A 15569-nucleotide genomic window follows, 5' to 3' on the forward strand; every position below is an offset into this window, starting at 1 on the left:
AAGCCTTAACAATTGGGCATTTTTATAGTTTTCCATAGAGTTCGGTTAAAGCATGAATTATGATAAATTCTCTAAAGTGTAAGTTGAAGAATATCTGTCCCCTTCCCTTATTTTAAAAACTTTGGCTTGTGGGGAAAAAAAGACAGATTTTACTCTTCAGTGATTGTAATTGATCATTGCTTCTTAATAATATATTTATTGACTAATAAATGAATCAACTAAAGTTCTAACTGATTGGCCCATTGACATATCTGACTAATTCAGAGGAAGGAAGGAAAGGAAGGAAGGAAGGAAGGAAGGAAGGAAGGAAGGAAGGAAGGAAGGAAGGAAGGAAGGAAGGAAGGAAAAGAAGCAGTGCTAAAGCATGTCTTGAGTATACCCTCATTTAGCAACCATCCAAAAAAGATGTCGAGACTCTAGAAAGGGTACAGAGAAGAGCAACAAAGATGATTAGGGGGCTGGAGGCTAAAACATATAGGGAACGGTTGCTGGAATTGGGTATGTGTAGTCTAATGAAGAGAAGAGTGAGGGGTGACATGATAGCAGTGTTCCAATATCTCAGGGGCTGCCACAAAGAAGAGGGAGTCAAGCTGTTCTCCAGAGCACCTGAAAGCAGTACAAGAAGCAATGGATGGAAACTAGTCAAGGAGAGAAGCAACCTAGAACTAAGGAGAAACTTCCTGACAGTTAGAACAATTAACCAGTGGAACAACCTGCCTCCAGAGGTGGTGAATGCTCCAACACTGGAAGTTTTTAAGAAGAGACTGGACAGCCATTTGCCTGAAATGGTATAAGGTTTCCTGCCTGAGCAGGGGGTTGGACTAGATGACCTCCAAGGTCCCTTCTAACTTATTATTATTATTGTTGTTGTTGTTGTTGTTGTTATTATTATTATCATTTATAATTATTATTATTATTATTATTATTATTATTATTATTATTATTATTATTATTATTATTATTATTATTATTATTATACCATTCAAAGTTGCAGCATCGCTGAACTAGTGGTAGTTACAACCAGCCCTTGAAGTTATGGCCATTGCAGCATTCCTGCAATCATGTGATCATAAATCAAGTACTTGGCAGCTGACCTGCATTTACAACCATAGCATGTGCTTCAACTCCCCCCCATCTATTTCTCCCCCATCTCTGTTCTTTTGGCCACCCTGCACCTTGCTCCCCACAACTGAGGGCCACAAGACAGACTTTGTAATATTGGAAACATGGTTTTTGTAGTACTGTTTCAGCCTCCAGGGTGGAGCTTTTTTCTCCTGTTGATGAGGCATGCCTGACCAAGGCAACTGAACTGCTGGCACTTCCTGCAATGGTGCAAGGGCTTACACAGCCTCCATCAGGGCTCGCATGGTGTTAGGGAGACCTTACAAAAGGTCAACAACTACCTCAGCCAGGCATGCCTGGTCAGCAGCGGAAGGAAAAAAGATGGCAAAGGTCAGCTAGGGGTGGCAGGGGGCAGCAGGAGTAAATGGCGGTGGCGGAGAGCAAAGGCAGAGATGTCAGGGTAGATAGGAGAGTGTGTGTGTGGAGGGTGCTGAAACAAAAACAAGTGTGGCAGGGCAGAAGCATGAGGTCCTCACCTAATGACCACAGCTTAAGACTGCTGGAGCTGCTATGGCTAAGTGAGAGGGACTATGTTATGTTTTGCCTAACAACTGCTTCACCTAGAGACATAAATTCCTCTCCCGGTGAGGGTTACCAAGCAAGGACGATCTGTAATATAAAACAAGCAAGGCATTTGTCAAGGCGTTTTTATTCACGATAAGAAAATTTAATCTGAATTAACAATTTGAAAGGCAAATGAGTCATCGGCTACACATTATTTAACGGGTGGACAGCCGTAATTCCTTTTAACCCAGAGATATCATGTTAGATGTGCAAAGCGCGTGGGAACACACGAGGAAGGAAATTAGGGCCATTTGTACTAACAACTCATAAGGGAGAGTCTTACAACTGTTTGCAGGCCACAAAGTTTATCTGACCTTGTTATCCCCAATTCTAAACAGCACAGCTTGTTCTAGACCTTTGAATTTACTGTACTTAGAAGCCTGCAACAATCTGCTCGTGAGCTCGCTCTTTTCTAATCGTTTGCCCTGAAAGGAAGGAAAGGCCCATGTGATCCTCGATGATCTTGTGATAGTTTGGCACACAAGATCCTTGTGTTGATTGTCTCAAGAATCAAGCCCTGCAGCTTCCAGCAGAAAACCTTACTGGGCGCTGAAAATGTGATAGAATATTTGTGGAATAAGCCTATTCCAAATTCACTGTTCCCCCTGTATATTTAGCCATTCAAGCAGAATGATTATACTGAAAGCTTTATCAGAAAGATGCTTTTATCATTCAAACACTCAAGTTGGCTTTCCTATTTCTGGGTCGTGCCCTGTGTGTGTTAGCTCAGTTAACCGCCAACTGGTAGTGCAAGAAAGTTGGTTTAAGATTCTCACTTTTCCTGTTATTATACCCTCCAGACACTCAGCCTTTGTAAACAGCGCTCTTATTTATTAACTAACTTGATAATGGCAAACAAGAGGATTTATATCAAGCTAAGCAGATACAGAGGGGAAAAATGGGGCTCATAAAGAAAAATATTTCTTTTTCCTCGGGACACAGCAAGGCCCTGTTTTCAATCAGCTTTTTTTTCCCTCTTTCCTGTCAACAAGGTAACACAAGTATTTCTGTTATTTCTGGGTATGCTTTTTCTTTTGCTGAAGAAACAGGCAAACACTGTAGCCTGCCTCCTAAAATAGGTTTTATATCATTTTAAAAATATCTCTGCCCCCTCTTCCCTCTCCCCCCCCAAATAAAAAAGAAATCTAAGGAAAGAAAATCTAGAACATCTAGTTGCAGCTTATACATCTGAGGTGGTCTGCTACGTTCGTTTAATGATTCATTCTAACTCCGCACCTTGAAAGATTTCTACATGCAGATTTAAGGCACCAAAAGGATGAGAAGGGAACATCTCTCAGGAAAAGCACAGCAATATCATGCATTAAGGTGGGTCATTTTCCTCCAGAGCAGTCGATTTGGGAGCAGTAGAAGCCTCAGCCACTGTTGACAGCTACAGTTCTCTCTTGCTACCTGTCCGTCCACTGACTTTTTTCCAGCCTTGGCTGTCACATTTGGCCAACAGTTTTCCATTGTGGCAAGAAGGTGGGAAAATTGCTCTAGAAATGGCTTTTCTAACTGCAGTAAAGAACAGTGGCAGCCCCAGTAGTTACGTTATTTCTAATTTTGTCCTACAATACTTAGCTCAGAGGAAAAAGGAAAGTTTAGTTTAGCTTTGTTTTTATTTAGAGCAACAAAATCTATTCAGCTGGATCTGTGATGACACCCCAGGCTACGTTCACCCCAGGACTTCATCACTAAGCCATAATATCGATTTGGCTTCAAGCAATATGCATACTCATCAATTATGGTATGTAACTTTGGTTTATGGTTTAGCATATTGGACAAGACCAACCAGTTGTGCTGTACTCAAAAAACAAGACTCAGTAAACTGGGGCTTAGCAGAAATACATGAAGCTAGGAGCCTATTTATCAATAGATAGCCCCCAAGTACAAGGGCAATTTGGAAATAAACTTCTGTTCGGTTATCCATGAGAGACAGTCGCAGAAACAGAACTTTTATTATACACATTAGAAAACTACAACATTACATTACTTTTCGACATAATCGCCATTCAAATTGAGGCACTTGTCATAAAGTCTTACAAGGTTTGAAATTCCTTAGTAGTAGTCGCCACCAGAAGTGGTGCCACAGAAAATCCCACCAGAAGTGAAGATGCCAAGGGAGTACTGCTAGTGAAGTTCATGGAGTGTGGTTCGAAGATCAATTGAGAAGTCTACTGTGAAACATTACAAAAACTTAGACGAGCCATCCATAATCAGCATCGGGACCTGCTGACTTCTGGTGTGGTGTTGGTTCACGATAATTTATTTATTTATTTTATTTATTTTAATTCCATTTATATCCCGCCCTTCTCCGAAGACTCAGGGCGGCTTACAAGCTTAGCAGTAGCCTTCATTCTATGTATATGCCTGCTTATTAGGGCTTTCATACACACACCCAAGCGGCATTATTACAAAGTCAGCTTAATTGCCCCCAAGAATCTGGGTCCTCATTTTACCTACCTCGGAAGGATGGAAGGCTGAGTCAACCTTGAGCCTGGTGGGATGCGAACCTGCACTAATTGCAGGCAGCTGGTGTTATTTAAGGAGGCATTAGCCCACTGCTCCACCAAGGCTCTATTATAATGCTTGCCCGCACACTGCTAAATGCGCCCAAGAACTTTTGAAGCAATTCCATTGGGATATTTTTGATCACACACACACACACACACACACCCTATATCCCAGATTTGGTGCCAAGCGACTACTACTAAGGAAGTTCAAACCTTGTAATGTGTTATGACAAGGGCCTCAATTTGAATGGTGATTATGTCGAAAAGTAATGTAATGTTGTAGTGTTCTAATGTGTATAATAAAAGTTCTGTATCTCCGAGTGTCATTGATAACCAGACAGAGGTTTATTTCCAAATTGCCCTCGTATAAATAGTTCTCGACTTATGACCACAATTGACCCCAACATTTCTATTGTTAAGTGAGACTTTTGTTAAGTGAATTTTGCCCCATTTTATGACCTGTTTTGCCTCAATTGTTAAGTGAATCACTGTAGTTGTTAAGTTAGTAACCCGGTTGTTAAGTGAATCTGGCTATTAAGTGATCACATGACCCTGGGACACAGCAATGGTCATAAATATGAGTCAGTTGCCAAGCATCTGAATTTTGATCATGGGGATGCTGCAAATGTTGTAACTGTGAAAAATGGTCCTAAGTCATTTTTTTCAGTGCTATTGTAACTTTGAATGGCCACTAAATTTATTTTTTATTTTTATTTATTTTATTTTAATTCCATTTATATCCCACCCTTCTCCGAAGACTCAGGGCGGCTTACAAGCTTAGCAGTAGCCTTCATTCTATGTATATGCCTGCTTATTAGGGCTTTCACACACACCTCAAGCGGCATTATTACAAAGTCAGCTTAATTGCCCCCAAGAATCTGGATCCTCATTTTACCTACCTCGGAAGGATGGAAGGCTGAGTCAACCTTGAGCCTGGTGGGATGCGAACCTGCAATAATTGCAGGCAGCTGGTGTTACTTAAGGAGGCATTAGCCCACTGCTCCACCAAGGCTGTTGTAAGTTGAGGACTACCTATACCTCAGGACACACAAATGTTACTTCCTTCCCTGATAGGTAACCATGATTTGCAGGTTGTAAAAAGAGAAAAAGTTTGAGAACTACCGTTCTAAATAATCTAAATCTTATGTTTGAAGAGGTCTGAGTTTTGAAAGATACTTTTATTTCTTTTAACAAAGGGGCAAGTTCTTATGAGCCTCTTTCAAAATCTCCAGAAGATTTATATTTCCTAACGTGCATTAAAAGGTTTATTTTTTAAATTATTCCTTTTATTTACTCAATTTTGATGAATATTACTCTTCTGTCTGGATGGCCCCTAACACTATAAGCTGCTTTATACTGTGGAACTATTGTAGACCCTTTACCCCAGAATCCTTATAATCTTATCTTTTTGCTTATGTTTTTGTTATCCTTACAGACAAGAAGTGGGGACTGTGGAAAATGAAAATATTGGCTATTGTTCTTTTATGCAAGGTTTAGGCCCAGGTAAACTGAATCAGGCCTCATGGACAAAGTAATGAACCAAAGTCTGTGCTATACTTAATTTTGCAGTTTGCAATTGTATTTTACTTAATATGATTTTTGCTAAGCTTGCTTGCTTCCAATATATTTAGAACATAAGGACTGGAACAGTAAGAAATAGGGAACTGAAGTAGCTGACGGATGTGGGTTCCAGTGTACACAGGTACGTATATGTGGAAAGTTATGTTCAGCAGAAAGTCAGCAGGAGGTCAGTAAAAAGGTCAGCAAAAGCAGAAGTCAGCAAAAGTCAGCAGACCATCTGACTACAGTCTTAGAATGAGAAAGGGTATAAAGGGTTGGGACTGGACCTGATTGATTTGCCATTGGCCTAAAGCTGTCCTTTTGGATTCTGCTATAACACTTGGTCCTCATTGCAATGGGTTGTTAATGTAAGTGATGCTATTATGCTATGTTCCAAATTATTAGAAAAATAAACCTCTGAATCTTAAAGTAAGAATTATTGTTTTCTGTTGCTGTCTCTTGTCTATTCCATTGGGTTTTTCCACTACAATACCACACAAAATCCTTTACTCTAGAGCAGACACGTCAAACTCGCGACATCACGTGATCAATGGAGCTTTTTCTCCATTGCTGGTAATGGGGTGGGCATGGTTTCCTGATGACGCATCCGGCCGGTGGGCTGGCAGTTTGACACCCCTGCTCTAGAGTAACAGGTTAGCAATGAAAGCAGGCACATTATCACATTAAACCAGTTGTTTCTAAACAACAGGGTCAAAATGTACTCTTCTATGGATAAACTATACAAAAACTAGCCTATGTGCAAACTTAAGGATAAAAAGGGAATACTACAAAATTCATCTTTCTAAAATAGTAGATGGTGGATCTAACTTGAAACTTGTCCAGAGTTTTTAATTTCATACTCCTCGTTTTAAAGTCATCCTGGTATCTAGGCAATTTATTGTGACTCAGACTATTTTCTGAAATTCAAAACATGTTATCCAGGCACAAATCCCATTTAAACCTACAGAATTGCTCAAACCTGCTTCTTGAGCTGTGAGCCAGTGTTAGAAGAGAAGAGAAGAGAAGAGAAGAGAAGAGAAGAGAAGAGAAGAGAAGAGAAGAGAAGAGAAGAGAAGGGAAGGGAAGGGAAGGGAAGGGAAGGGAAGGGAAGGGAAGGGAAGGGAAGGGAAGGGAAGGGAAGGGGAGGGGAGGGGAGGGGAGGGGAGGGGAAGGGAAGAGAGGAGAGGAGAGGAGAGGAGAGAAGAGAAGAAAAGAGAAGAGAAGAGAAGAGAAGAGAAGAGAAGAGAAGAGAAGAGAAGAGAAGAGAAGAGAAGAGAAGAGAAGAGAATTTGAGGGATCCACATACTCATTAAATTGTTTGTACAGCTACTAAATGGGTTCTACAGTACTAAAAGAGAGAAGTGTACAGTAATTTCTTTCCTAAGATATTGATATAACTAACAGAATAGTACAGACAGAACTCTGAAATGAATAACTCTGAGATAAAATGAACAGATGTTCACATGGGATAGATAACAAAATAGCAGCAAAGAAGAAAAGTTTAAAATCATCTTGTTGAAACCTGTGGGACAAGATAAATCCAGACTGAACAGGAAGTTACAGAAAAATTCATTTAAAGACATGGAAGGACAAGTTATGACTGGCACTTCACACATCTTAACTGTATTATTGTTATGAACCCTTTGTAAGTGTATTGCAGGTTTGTTTAATGACACGTCACAACAACTGACGAGTGCCGAGCCTTAGGAATTTGTTTTGTTTGAAGAAACTAGTTTTTAGAAATGGCAATTTTTTTTCAGACTTAGTTTTTACAAAGTTGTTAAACCAACTTTACACTGTACTTGTTTTTAAAAATTAATAGGTTGTATCCAGTGCTTTTTTTGGTAAAAGAAAAAGGTGCTGGAACTCACACATGTCATACAACCCGCCTTGCCTACTGTACAAGGTTCCATCCAAAAAAAAAAAGGTGCTGGAACTCCATTCTGAGCATTCTATGACAAAAAAAGCCCTGGTTGTATCCAGTCAAGGTGGTAGCTATTGCTCCCGAGCCTTCATTTCCTTTAAAGTCTCTTAGCAGATGAAATTCAGATTGTTAACATCCCAGAGACATCCAGCCAATTTTATGCTTGTGTTAATGGTTATCCCAGATGTCTGATATACTTTGATTATGCTTGCCAGCTCTGTAGGCAGCTGAATAAAGTGCTCAACACAATGGTTTAACCACAGAATGTTGAACAAGCAGGACGGAGCAGTACATAATGTTATGTAGTCAGTGTGTTCTCACATCACACTACAGTTAAAGCAAACTGACTACATCATTTTGTCCCAATCTCTCTTCCCAACAGTAGTACTTCTGTTTCTGGGACCTGACCCTTTTACTCCAGTTTCACAGTTGCTTTATGGTAACTATGGCAGTCAGTAGACTTACTCAGAAATAATACCTTGCAGGAAAAGGGACAAAGGTGTGGTTCCTCAGTTGTTCAGGCCTTGTGGAAGAGCCTCCCCTTAGAGTCCAGACTTGCTCCATCCCTTCTAATCTTCTAGAAACTACCGGTACTTAAGATGGAACTGTTTCATAGAACATTTTATGAATATTATTATTGTTGTTGCCATCATTACTTTATCTTGAATTTACTTACATTTGTTTTGGGAACTTGCTAAAAACGCTGTAAATGTTTTAAGGCCGTAACAACTTAACAACCATTACAGTCGTAACTCATGGACCACCTGTACTTCGTTTGATTATGATTACAGTATTCACATATTATTATTCTTATATTTTTGTAAATTGATTAGTAATTGATGGTTTTCATGTAATGTAAACTTAACATGGAATTTTACTGTTGACTATAGTGTTTGCATTGATTTAGAAGTATATAAGCTGAACAAATAAACAGATTAGTGTTCTGTACCAAAGTTTTTACAGTAACAGCATGGAGCTCAATTTGACACACACACCCCTCATCCCTTTCAAATATAAAGGATGAAGCTGAGTTTTGAAAAAGCAACTGGATGAAACATGATAAAAGTTATTAATGGATTAAAATACATGCTTCCAAAGTTGGTTGGCTATACAAGGGTTAGAAAATATGCCCTTTGGTAATTAATAGCACAGATTATTCTTAAAAGCATCTATTATTGAAATTATAATTCAAGTCATTATGAGTTGCTGTGATAGAGATTAAATGGGTCTTTGTGAGGACAATAGTTTTCTGTATAGTTTCATATAATGAACAAAATCAGTGGCTTGTTAGAGAACCCCATTATTCCTCCAGATTTTAAAACACAACAAAGAAAACGTCGTCTAAATATTTGTTTTTTAGCTGAATATGACTGGGGGCTCCGGGAAGCATTTTGCAACATCCCTTAAAGCAACAACTTCATAACACATCAGTGGAATATTTTCTGCCTGTTAGGTCATGCTCACAGAGCCTTGAAAGGAGAAAAAATAATCTAGACACAAAAACAATGTATATGCCTTTCAGAATCATCTGAGAATATCATTTCTCATAAACTCAGCTAGCAGGAAGAGGATTGTCCATAAGTTGTAATACACATCACATCAAATGTTGATCTAATGTGTTCATTTGCCTATGAACAGATGCTTTCAGTGGTAGAGCTGCAGTATAAAAGCATGATCATGTTTTATTCAGAGATGCCATTTTATCTTCTGTACCTAGAACAGGAGTGGCCAATTCTTCTTGTTTCAGGGGAAAGTTAAACTACCATTATATTATTAATATATCAATATATCACCCCCACCCAATCAGAAAGCAGCCACGCCTCCACCCAGTCAGAACACAGCCCCACCGGCAGTTGGAAGGAAAAGAACAGCCAGACCACGCATTGCTTCTGGAAGCAGCAGGAGAAACACTCCGGCCTGATGATGACGGATGGGATTTCGTCGAAACGTCGCCACAACTTTCTGAAGATGAAAGGAACGCGGGAAGAAACCCGAGACTCTAGATCTACACATACAGACACCCGCGAGAATCTACGAAAACACACACACACACACACACACACACACACACACACACACACACACACACACACACATATATATATATATATATATATATATATATATATATATATATATATATATATATATATATATATATATATATATATATATGAGAGAGAGAGAGAGAATATACAAATATTTGGTAAAACAGAACTTGAATGAGCAAAGTTGGGTGTGGAAGGTACATCTTAGCTATTGCAAATAAGACAATAACTCTGCCAATCTCCAGAGCTGTTCGGTAGCATTTTTAACATGATTGTGGGCTTTTTACTGATATGATAAAAGATTAACACAGAAAAGCATATATAGCTGTCATTAGTCCTGCTCAATCCTTACCTACATTTTAAATCTTAAAACTCATGCTAACCTTGTTATTTATATATTTATGAGCTATATCTGTCATGTTTCCTCCAGGAAGTTCGAAGTGGCATAACTAACACATCTTTGCAATAGTGGCAAATAACTGTAGCTCGGGTGGGATGAGGGTGAAGGCTCATTCTCTGAGCTTGTGGGTTCATTTCCAAACATTTTGTTTACCAGGCTAGGTAACATCTTCAGTGGAGTTTCGGAGATGTCAGTATCAGTGTTCTGTTCATAAGGGCTTCATGTGGTCAGTAGGTCTTGTGATGAGTCAGGTGTGGCTGTGTCAAGTGAGGGTCTTGCAATGGATCTTGTAATAGGTCTTGTGATATAGACCACAAACCCACAGCCACTAGTCATGTCTAGTCTAGTCATGCCGGCCACATGACCATGGAGACGTCCTCGGACAAGTGCTGGCTCTTTGGCTTTGAAACGGAGAAAAGCACCAGTCCCTAGAGTTGGAAACGACTAGCACGCATGTGCGGGGGAACCTTTACCTTTTTAGGCTTGTAGTCTGGGTTGCTGGAGAGCCGTTAGCTGCTCCAGCAACCCACGTGGTATTTCACAAGAGCCCAGTACATAACAAAAGCTATCTCTATTACCTTTAAATATAATGGGGAAATCCTGATGGTAAGATCTGTACAATACTAGAACAGTGGAGATTGTGGGGTTTTTTTTAATTTATTTATCTCTGCAGGCTTTTCAGAAGAGGCTGGGTTACAAAGGGTTGGACTCTAAGAACTCTATAATTCTGTGACGTTTTAAAAAGGAAGCTGTACCTTAAAAATACAGTTTCTCTTTGCTAATTCAGGAATGAAAAATGTAAGGTGCATTCTTCACCAAGTAAACAATGCATAATGGTCTATATTAAATTGCTCTTGCTGGGAGGCATTGTTGGTGAAGTGACTCCATGTACTAAAATGGAAAAGTCAGTTATACTGCTGCTAGTCACAACGTAGAATGGATAACTAGATGAAGCAGTGATCCAGTTGAGTGTAAAACTGCCCCTTTACCAGGTTAATAGATGATAGCAATGACCAGAGGTTCCTTTAAAGATTACTGAACTTTATTCAGATTACAATACTTCATGAGAAAGAAACACCTGTAAAATAAATACTGCAGCACAGTACAGTATCAGTCAATATTTATATAGCAGCTATGGTATGGTCAAACCTGAAGCAATTGTAAGCAATAAATTAAAGGCTGCTAGGTATCAAATACTTTTTGGTCAGGTAAAATCGTATCTGTAAAGAGGCCCAAGACCTAAAGATGACACCCTGGTCCAACATTATTTCATTCAATTAAAAGTAAAACCACTACAGCCCTTTAAAAAAATGCTGACACTGTTTTTTCCCTCTCTTAAAATCCTTTGAACTGCTTCATCAACTTTTGTGTTTCTGCCAACCTCCAAAAGGCCTTATTCATGGACCATCATTTGTTCAGTTTAAATAGACACACACACACACACACACACACACACACACACACACAAAATCACAGGGAGAACATGTTATTCAAACCACACATACGATTGAAATGACAAGAATTACCATATATACTTGAGTATAAGCCGACTCGAGTATAAGCCGAGACCCCCATTTTCACCCCCAAAAACTGGAAAAAGTTCGTGACTCGAGTATAAGCCGATCCGCCGTTCTGCAAGCCTCCGCCGCCAGCAGAGGCTCGATCCGCCATTTTGCAAGCCTGAATACACAGGAATACCCTGTGTGGCCGCGGCTCTCGGGGAAGCCCTGGCTGTCCGCTTCCTCGCTCCACGCTGCCATTCGGGCCCGCGCGTTCCCCGGGCAAATCGCGGCGCCCAGCAGGCGAGGAAACACGCACGCTCCAGTCGCCCCCCCCTTCCCTCAGGAGACGCGAAGCAAGTGACCGCCCGGAGCTTACCGAGGACTTGCGCGCGGCCGAGGCTTCGGTGCTTCCAGGATCGCGCGCACCTCTCCCAAGCCGCCACCGTCCGGAGACCTGCCGAAGTTTGGGGAGATTTGGGGAGGTGCCCAAACCTCCCCAAATGTCAGCAGGTCTCCGGATCTCCGTGACCTGCCTGCCTGCTTCTTTCCGCAGCGGAAAGAAGCAGGCAGGCAAGGCACGGAGATCCGGAGACCTGCCGACGTTTGGGGAGGTTTGGGGAGGTGCGCGCGCACCTCCCCAAACCTCCCCAAACTTCGGCAGGTCTCCGGACGGCGGTGGCTTGGGAGAGGTGCGCGCAATCCCGGAAGCACCAAAGCCTCGGCCGCGCACAAGTCCTCGGTAAGTTTTTTTTGTTGACTGGAGTATAAGCCGAAGTGGAATTTTTCAGCCCAAAAAGTGGGCTGAAATATTCGGCTTATACTCAAGTATATACGGTATCCTCACTTGTTTTGACCAGAAAGCTTCCCTGTCTTGTGGTTGGTCATGGATGTGTGTGTGTATCACAAATTTTGCCATTAATTTTCTTGCATTCCCCAACCCTGGGAAAACTGCCTTTATGTCCATGGCATCTCCATTGCCAGTAAGTATGTATAAGTATGCACAGTGCTGGAGATCCCAAATCACTTTCCATCTTTGTACAAAAATTAAATCTCACTAGTTCTTTTTTTTATTGAAAAGTTTTACAATACATTTTTAACAAAACAAAACCCCTCCCAACCCCCTCCCCTCTCCCCACCCCTCCCTGACACCTCCCTCCCTTCCCCCTCCCCCCTCCCCGACTTCCCAGAGCTAAATACAGGGTATAAAAATACAAACAATCATAATCTACCTTATGCAAACAACAATAAACTATTAAATCTATCGCACTTTAACTCTTATAAAATAACTACAAGCAATATAAATATCACATCAATACACTAGTTCTTATATCTGTAAGTACTTTTGTGTGTCCAGAGGAGCCCTTAATCATGGAATCCTTCCTTTTTGCCTATTAGATGTATGGTAGATAATACCCAAGAACAGAAAAGCTGAAAGCAACTAAAGCATCCTTCAAATTAAATGTAATGTCTGGTGACATCCCCGACAATGATCAAGTTTTTGTTGAAGAGCTTTGGGGGGGGGGCAGTTTGTTTGTTTTTGTTTCACTTGATGGTCCAGCCTACAATCCTAAGATTTTGTAGGGATTTCCCATCCAGCAAATACCTTGGTCTGATCTTGCTTAGCTTACAAAGTTGGGACAATTTTGCCGATTTCATAGCAATAGGCTACTATGGCAATTATATTCCAGTGAATATAGCTAAAAATGCTTTAAACCAGGGCTTTCCAACTTTGGTAACTTTAAGACTTGTGGACATCAAGAACTCAAGAATTGCCGGCTGGGAAATTCTGAGAGAGGAAATTAGAAGTCTTAAAGCTGTCAAAGTTGGACATCCCTGCTTTAAACAAACCCTTAATAGCAGACATGTCAAACACAAGGCCCGGGGGCCAGATGCGGCCCGCAAAGTGGTTTCATGTGGCCCGCGAAGCCATCCTGGAAACAGTGAGGGAATGGCCCCCACTGCCTTGGCCCTGGCCCAGAGACCCTCCTCCTGCCAGAGACCCTCAGATCTGTCCCACTCCTGCCCAGGCCCCCATAGGCACCCTTGATGCGGACGATGTAGTGCTGACCACGCCCACCCAGTAGGCCATACACACTCTAGCCACGCCCACCCAGTAGGCCATGCCCACCCAGGCCATACCCACCTGGCCCCCTTGAGGGCAACCGCAATGCTGATGCAGCCCTCAATGAAATTGAGTTTGACACCCCTGCTTAATAGGGTAGTCTCTTTTGGGACTAATCTCTGGTGCCTCTTCACATCCACATAGTTTTGTGGTCAATAATAAGGGTGTGTCATTGTCTTTTGGAGGGATTTTATTTTATTTCCCAATTTAAAGTGTTTGGGGTTTCTTAGTTGTCTTCCATTCAAGAACTCAGCTGGTCCAACCCTGCTTAATTTTTCAAGTTCAACCAAAGCCATATAACTGCTGTCAGTTAGCTGAGCCTCCTTAGGTGTAAAATGTCAGGATTCAGAAACAGGCCAGCAGACCTGAAGGATGACCTATCACTCATTCTATTAGAGCTTGTGCAGGATCACATTATGACAGCCTGTGTTCCACCAAGCCCAGCCTAGTCCAGAAATAAAAATGTTCCTTAGTTTTTGAAATAAAAAGTTCCTACAAAATAGAAACCAATGCATCCAGGGATGACAAGGAAACACTAATCAGTGTTGCCAAAGCCAGTTTGCTTGTGTTTCTTAATAACCAGAGGCAATGAATTGCAAAGCAACAAAACACGATCAATTAGTCCAATGTGCTGCTAGAGCTGCAAAAGCCATATTTTTCCATCTATGGTCCATTTTCAACCATGCGAAAAACGTCAAGAATACTGTGTAAAAAAGGGGGGGAAGGTGTCGTTTTCTGAATTGATAATTTTGTATATCCTCATTTGGGTCTTTGACCAACATCAACTAAGAATATAGGGCTACAAGATTAATAACAGCTACGATTTGATAAGAAATGGAGTCTAAATATTGTGAAGACAGTGATTGCAGAGCTAAAAGTTGGGAAATAAAAGTCATACTTGAAAAGACAATCTGGAGGGGGGGTATCCAAAAAGCTACAGGAATAAACAGAGGTAGCAAAACCAGGGTAACTGGAGACCAATCACGGAAGAGGAGGAATGAGCTGTGTTAAGCAGGTAGACTGAGGTATGGCAGTCCACACTTGGTAGATTGCTACACTATACTTGGTAACCTTAGATGTTATGAGGGGGTTGAGTCAGAGAGTGGTACAGAGACATTGAACAGGTCAGTGCAGCTGGGTGAACTGGTAAATAGAAGAAAAATAAAGGTTGTATGGATGTCTCTGTAAAATGAACAGGAGAAGACACACTTGTAGGTGTAGATTTGCCCTTGTAGGTGTAGATTTGCCCATTGTCACAGATGTTCCTGGAAGGGAACGATCTTAGAAGGAAGAATAAAAAACAGCCAAGGGGACAATATTGCAATGGACAAGAATAGAAGTCTTTTGGGGGGGTGGGGGGGTCAAGCTTTTGGCTTTACGAGATGCACAGCTGATGCATCTTCAGTAACCACCCGCAGTCGCCGTGTTTTATTCAAAACACAAATTTAAAGGGTTTTTCCATTGAGGAGATGCAGAGAATGTTGCTTTTCCAGGGTGAAGTTGAGCTTTTGTTAATAATGTACCGTGCTGGAAAAACAGGTTTCACCATTTCAGAATACTGGCTTCTATTCTCCCACTCCTACTAAGTTAGCTGAGGAGAGGAACTTGCCTTTTCCTGTTCCACCGGGAGGTGTGCCAGGAGGCACAGAAAACATTCATCGGTTGAAAGGCATTTCCCTCAATTTCCAAAGTCAGGCTGACTGGTTCAGGTTGACCTACCTCAGCAGCAAATGTGAAAGCAAAAGCTCTATTTTTAACCTAGATCAGCAAAAACTAGTTTCTGTTCACTTCCATGAAAACCAAAACTAGATGAT

General features: G+C 41.1%; 1 long non-coding RNA gene across 1 annotated transcript in view; it reads left to right on the forward strand.

The window, feature by feature from the left end:
* The window catches only part of LOC310636093, a 32450-nt gene extending 26511 nt beyond the window's left edge, over positions 1 to 5939 (forward strand). Inside the window, exons 2-3 of the long non-coding RNA XR_014491602.1 lie at positions 3313 to 3433; positions 5635 to 5939. This is a non-coding gene — a long non-coding RNA (uncharacterized lncRNA). The remainder of the gene's footprint in view (positions 1 to 3312; positions 3434 to 5634) is intronic.
* The last annotated feature ends 9630 nt before the right edge of the window (positions 5940 to 15569 follow it).

The sequence above is a fragment of the Vipera ursinii genome (genome assembly GCF_947247035.1).
Source record: "Vipera ursinii genome assembly, chromosome: 2".
Lineage (NCBI taxonomy): Eukaryota > Metazoa > Chordata > Lepidosauria > Squamata > Viperidae > Vipera > Vipera ursinii.